This window comes from Adiantum capillus-veneris, chromosome 7 (assembly GCF_014529385.1).
Source record: "Adiantum capillus-veneris isolate H3 chromosome 7, ASM1452938v2, whole genome shotgun sequence".
NCBI lineage: Eukaryota > Viridiplantae > Streptophyta > Polypodiopsida > Polypodiales > Pteridaceae > Adiantum > Adiantum capillus-veneris.
Genome location: NC_140937.1, coordinates 34433908 through 34440597, shown reverse-complemented (window position 1 = coordinate 34440597; position 6690 = coordinate 34433908). Strand labels below are relative to the sequence as shown.

The 6690-nt window shown below is 40.0% G+C and overlaps 1 pseudogene; it reads left to right on the top strand.

Annotated features, from left to right (window-relative positions):
• The first annotated feature begins 277 nt into the window (after positions 1–277).
• On the top strand, positions 278–792 carry LOC147453671 (glycine-rich RNA-binding protein 4, mitochondrial pseudogene; annotated as a pseudogene).
• Positions 793–6690: the final 5898 nt, after the last annotated feature.

Genomic DNA, 6690 nt, shown 5'->3' with positions numbered 1-6690 from the left:
CGTCAAACACAGAGAGCTGGGGTTTTGAAAAGGCTCATTTTCAGATTGCAGGCTCACACGTACACGCCCGACTAGAGAGAGAGAGAGAGAGAGAGAGAGAGAGAGAGAGAGAGAGAGAGAGAGAGAGAGAGAGAGAGAGAGAGAGAGAGAGAGAGAGAGAGAGAGAGAGAGAGAGAGAGAGAGAGAGAGAGAGAGAGAGAGAGAGAGAGAGAGAGAGAGAGAGAGAGGGAGGGGGGGGGGTTGTAGAAGGCCAGCAGAAGTCGTAGAGAAGGCATAGATGGCACAGGCAAGTAAGCGCCTTCTGTTGGGGGGATTGGCTCAGAGTCTACGGGGTAGGCTATGTCAAGCTCCCTCCTCACTGATGTCCGTGCGCACATACACAGTCGAGGGCAGCAAGCTGTTCGTTGGAGGCATTTCCTTCCGCACCACGGAAGATGGCTTACGGGAGGCCTTTGGTGCACATGGTGAGGTGGTAGACGCAAAGATTATCATGGACAGAGAGACAGGGCGCTCTCGTGGCTTTGGTTTTGTCACTTATTACAAGGAGGAAGACGCAGATACAGCTTTGTCGAAACTTAATGGTCACAATCTTGATGGCCGAGCTATCCGCGTAGGTCGAGCGTCTACTCGCCCTGCGCGTCCTTCGTCAGACTTTGGCAGTGGTAGTGGGTTTGGGTCTAGCTTCGCCTTGGATTACTCTGAGTCTGCTCCCGCCGACAATGACTGGGGCTCGATACCATCACTTGATGCAAGCACGTCGAATCAGTAAGGAGACTTGAATGCCTGGATGGATTATCCTTGTTACAGCGCATTTGCAGGTATGATATATCCAGGGCTTAGAATTGCGCTTTTTTGCACACTATTAAAGAGATGTTACCAGCTTTGTACTGCTGAACAGCTCTGCATGCATAGATGGATTTTTCCGAACCCTTTTCTTCTCTGTGGAGGCTGTGGTAGTATGAATGGGGCAGCTCTTTCTTGCAACCTATCGGGTTTGCCTTATGTAGGTTTTATAGTATCCAAACCTCTTGCAACTGGCTCATGTATGCCTTTGTCGATGGTGTCCTGAGCATGCAAAGCTTTAAAAAGTGAAATGTTTCTGTTTTCAAAAAGAGAGAGAGAGAGAGAGAGAGAGAGAGAGAGAGAGAGAGAGAGAGAGAGAGAGAGAGAGAGAGAGAGAGAGAGAGAGAGAGAGAGAGAGAGAGATAAATGAAATGAAATGAAATGTTGTATTAAACGCCTTCAAAAAGCCAAAATGACTTATGGGACCAAACTGATACGATCTTGGTGGATCCAATCCAAAAACAATGACGTAAAGTGAAAGACTAAAATCATCATCATCATCCATGTTCGAGAATGCCCAGCTTTGGGCATTGTCCAAGAGAGTATTGCATCCGTACTGAAGAGCTTCGTCAATGTCCGCCTCTGTAACTAGTTCGCCTTCGTTGAGTGTAAATACTTAGTGTAAATTTTACAAGTTTTAGTATAAATATGGGCAAATGCTTCAAATTTAAGCCCAACTTTTGATCTTGAAACCAAAAAAATGAAGGGTGCCCTCATTTATTTTGGTCAGCAAAAATGTTTTTGGCAAGCCCGGGTTTTAGGTTTAATACGGTAAATGCTTCAAATTCTGATCGTAAAACCTTTTTGGTTAAGGAAAATGTTTTTGGCAAGTTTGGGTTAAGGAAAATGTTCACACTTGTCCTTCCCAACAACACCTCCATAGTTCTGACAGATGATGGCGTGTAGAAAAGGCTGTGCAGAAAACCTTGCAGGCTTGCCGAGTACTCCCATATGCAGCGGAAAGGGGCAGGGCCTAGAAGCTCTGGGCTGTTTTCAGGGGATGAGAAGGAGGAATCTCATACGTTTAGTAGCTTGCAAGCGGCCTAAGCTCCCTTTGTCATGTGTGGACAATGACAGAGAGAAAAAATAGCTTGTAGAACACATAAGAGAGAAAAATAGCTTGCATATAGAGAGAAAATAGCTCCCCCTTCTCCACATCGTCTCAGTTGCTGCCTTGTGATCTTGAAAGTGGGAGAGGCCTCCTTTGATGCGCATTATGTTGCGTTGATTGTTTGCTATGCAGGGTACTACTACAACGGCTAGTACAACTGCACCTAGTATCGATAGCAAGTAATTCGGCTTCTGTCTTGCTAATAAACTTAACAGTCATTATAGTACGCCTTCAACTATAGAGCAAGAACTATGGATCATTCCTGCTTTGACCCCCTCGCGAACCATTTACCACCACATTGCCTAGTGCTCCTGCATGCACAACTCCATTTGTTGCTAATACTGCTCCTGCTCATGCTTTGCACACGTCCCTCGGTTGCATGCCGACGATAGGCACAAGAAGCACCTCATGCAATGGTGCAAACTACTCAACACGAGAGAGAGCACCGTGAATCTCAACAGAACAAACAGTCATTCGGTACTTTGTCGGCCTCTTTTGTAATTTGCCATGATTCCTTGTATAAGAAAGATAAAAATTTCATAGAAATTAACATTTTTTCTAGGTTTGTCACTGAAATAGAGAAAATGATTGTTTGTTGGTCAAATTATATCTAAATCAAGTGAGACTTGATAGGTAGGTTGAAAACATCATAACCAAGCTGTTAAAACCTAAGCAGACAAAAATTTGATGGCATGGAGTGAACTCATTTGTCTACAGGATGCCAGCACAAAAATGCTAATGATGCTAATGGCTTTGTGTTGAAGATGCTAATATTTTGATTATTGTTAAAGATGCTACTATTCTAATTTCGTACTATTTTTTTATTGTTCTTTGGTTGCTAGTTCAAATCAATGGATACCTATACTTATATATTGCTTTTTATATGTGGTTAGCAGATTAAAAATATTTTGACTAGTGTACCTAAGGAAAGAAATACTTACAAAATGTCAATTCAAAATCACTTGTCCACTGGGATTCAAAAAGATGAAGAATGAGCTTTATTTTTACGGACATTTTCTCGTGGACTGCGAGAAGATCTAACATCACAATATTCCCAAGATCTTCTACAATGCTCGGAGATAACAGTGTTATGGCTAGAAATAAGATATAACTTATTTTCTAAGGGGAAAAAAGTTTGGAATATACAAAAGATTTGTTGATTGGGAAGGAAATTTAAAATTAGTGTTGGCAAAAGAGAAGTTGGGCCTAATCAAATATCACAAATTGACCCACTATGGAGGTGGAAACATGCCTTTATCATTGATGCACTATAGAATGAGTTTGATAATCCGTCTCATTCGAACAAAACGACTTTGTACTTATGAAAAGCCTTGTTAGATTTGAACTAAGTTACGTAGGGACTCTTAGCTTGGTCAAGTGCATGGACTTGGGCTTTGTTTTGAAAGTATATATATGTATAGCTTATGGAGATGGAAATATGTCTTTATCATTGATGCGCTACATAATGAGTATGATAATCCATCTCGTTCTAGCAAAATGGCTTTGTACTTTTGAAGAGCCCTAGTAGATTTGAACTAGGTTACATAGCGACTCTTTACTTCATGAGGGCTTGGTTTTGAAGATATGTCTATGTGTATAAATTGAATGGAGGTTTAGGGTTTAAGATATGAAATCTTTGAGTTTCTTTTTAGTTTCAACATCCACTAATGCAAATAAAAGACTTCTCTTCCACGTCAAAATTATATACATAGGTTTTAGAGTGTGCTTGAACTTTTGTTAAAAAAGTACTACATAAGGGTACACAAGCATATAAACATACAAGCATGCCATCTATGTGATGTGCCAGAAAAAGATCAGTAAGTCAGATCCCATAAGCCGCCAGAACTACAATCCTCCTTATGACAACACGGCATTAATTTAGAGATCCACAAAAACTAAAAAATTACCTGTTGTACTCAGTTAAAAACATTTTAGGTATACCTTAAATAATCAAAGATATATTAAGTTGGAGACAACTTGCACAAAGGTAAACCAGCTAAGTATCCAAAATCATCTCCAGGTAAGTTACAAATCGAGTAGGAAACATTGATCTAGGGATGCGATATATATCATTATTCAACAGATTAACAATGTATCAGTGGAAAATGAGATCATACGATATCACTATGCTATGTGATTCGGATAAACATGAAAGAGAAGTTCCACTGTCTCACGTTTAGGGGGGAGGGGTGTGTGTGTGTGTGTGTGATAGTATCATGCAATAGTGAATGTTTAGGTTTTAGGATGCGCTTGAACTTTTGTAAAAAGGTACTACAATTTTTTTAAATGAGTAACTTGTTTATTTTTTTGTTTTGTTTTTTTAATTTAGATATATATACTCCAGGATACTTTGAGCTACCCATGGCAAGAAAGGAGATTGTCGTGCATTTGAATGAGGGTAGTTTAGACCAAGACACAACTTTAGGCTTTGTTCTTCTAAAGTTCAGAGGTCCTTACAAAGACTTGAGAGCAAAAATTGCTTGTGACAAGATATTTTGTGATGACTTTGTGTTTTTGGGAGGGTCCAAAATGCTTCCTTTAGCACCATCACAAGAGGAGAGGTGGGAAGTTGAAGTGGAGGAGGTGACAATTCGAGAAAAAGAGAAAAGTAATGCATGCAAGCGTCCACAAGTGGATTCCATGGGTTTAAGTAATGATCCACCTACCTTGAGCTCTAGCAATGATCCTCATATACATTACCAAATACCTAGTGTTGGTAATGATGAAATTCCTATGTGTGAAGATGTGGCTATCACCTCACACAAGATGCTAAAGAGCACTTTAGCCTATGCAAAGGAGGTTAGAAAGTGGGAAGGAGATGTCAAGGTTGCTAAAGAGAAACTTAAAGCCATGGAGCGTCATGATAGGTTTGAGTTGATGTCAAAAGATAAGGATGGGAAAGCTATGTTCCAACTTTGGTGTGTCGAATGTGAAAATCCATACGGGCAAGGAGGGCATGATACAATTTCTAACTTTTTACACTCACACATCAACACAATGGCTCATTGATGCCACCTTGGAGTGGGCAAAAGAAGCAGAAGCACGACAATGAAATGGCAGAGCTCTCAAAAGTGGACATGAAGTCCAAAAATAAGGAGAAGGTGGATGAAGCCTTGCTTGAAGTTTCCACCTTTGAAAGGGACAATTCTCCCATCTTTAGTGTTGTTCTTGACACTCTTGGAGAGTATGAGAATTTGTCAAAGGTGGGCCGTCCAAGCAAAGTGCCGATTGAAGATAAGAGACAAAGGAACTTACATGGTTTCTTCAAATGCGACACTAATCTAGGTGAGTAGAAAATCTTTTTTCTTTTTACATGAAAAATGATTAGTGTGTTTAACATTTCAAGTGTATTTTTTAATCTTATTGTAGAGCCTTGCAATGACAGTAACAAAAATGCGTCACAAAATGCATTAGGTATCTATCTTTATATAATCATTTTCATGTTTGAATAAAGGAGGAAGATTGTATACTTAATGTGTCTATGCACAATATGTAGAAAATTATTTGCTACCCACTCTTTGTTGGGGATTTTGGCAAGACACTTATAAGGTTGAAGACAAGATGTTTGATTTGAAACCTTTCTTGGATGACTACAAAGAAGGTGGTTGTTGGGATTGTGAGCCAACTACGATGGCCACATTTTTGTTTAAAGAGGTGCTTGTGTGTATCCGAGGGACATTTCTTCATAAAGATTGCAAACGAGTAAATCCTCATGGGGTTCCCTTTGAAAATTTTCAATGTACAAAGTGCACTACAATCCCCAAAGAGCAAGACTTTCACATGCGTTTGTATCGAGAAGACAAATCAATTCAAAATAGAGGCTCTCGTGGGACCCGCGATGGAAGAAGATTGGATTTCATGACCCACTCAGAAATTTTACAGATTGCAAGAGCCAAGGGAAAGATGGTTAGGAAACTTAAAAGGTAGGTTTGGTTCACCAAAACAAGAGTTGCAGCCTTAAGTGTCAAGGTTCGAAGTCTTCAAGAAAGCACATTTGAAGCAATGAAAAGAGGAGATGTGAAGAAGTTTTTCCATGTCATAGTCAATGCTCATAAGTATGGCCTTTTTGAAGGGAAAGAGGCCTTATGGAACTTTCTTGTGGATATTTCTCAAAACATGGCAAGAGAAAATGCAGGAAAGCGGTACTCAGAAACAACAAAGAATCTCTTTGAGGCTATAAAGATTTGGGGAGGTACTCGGTTGCATAATTTTCTTTCCTTGAATCTTGAAGGTCCAAATTTGTCAACCACCATGGGGGCTACTCGAAAATCTCTTTCTTATCAAACAGGCCTGAGAGAGGATATATTCAAGCATTTGGCTGAAATTTACACTTCTCACATGAAAAAAATGGACTTTGTATGGGAAGTGTGCCAGTAATTATTGCTGAAGATGAAACCGTCGTCAAAAGAATGATTCGTTGGGTAGCACGGGATGATCATCTACTCGGATTTTGTGGCAAAAAGGAAAACCATTTTTGCAATCCAAACTTTGTGGTACTTGTTGGAAATGGCGAGGAGGGTTACAACGTGATTATTGACTCTTTTCAAAATAATGTGATTGCACATTATGCAAGAGTCTTCATAGCAAATCCCCTGATTGATTGCTTGCCAAAGTTGGTTGTTTTAGTTCAATTGACATGCAACAAGTTTGATTCTTTGTTTATCACAGAGCAATGGATGGGAATCTCCCTCTATTGGAATAAATTTGTGAGAAGCATGGTGGGCCCCTTAATTGGC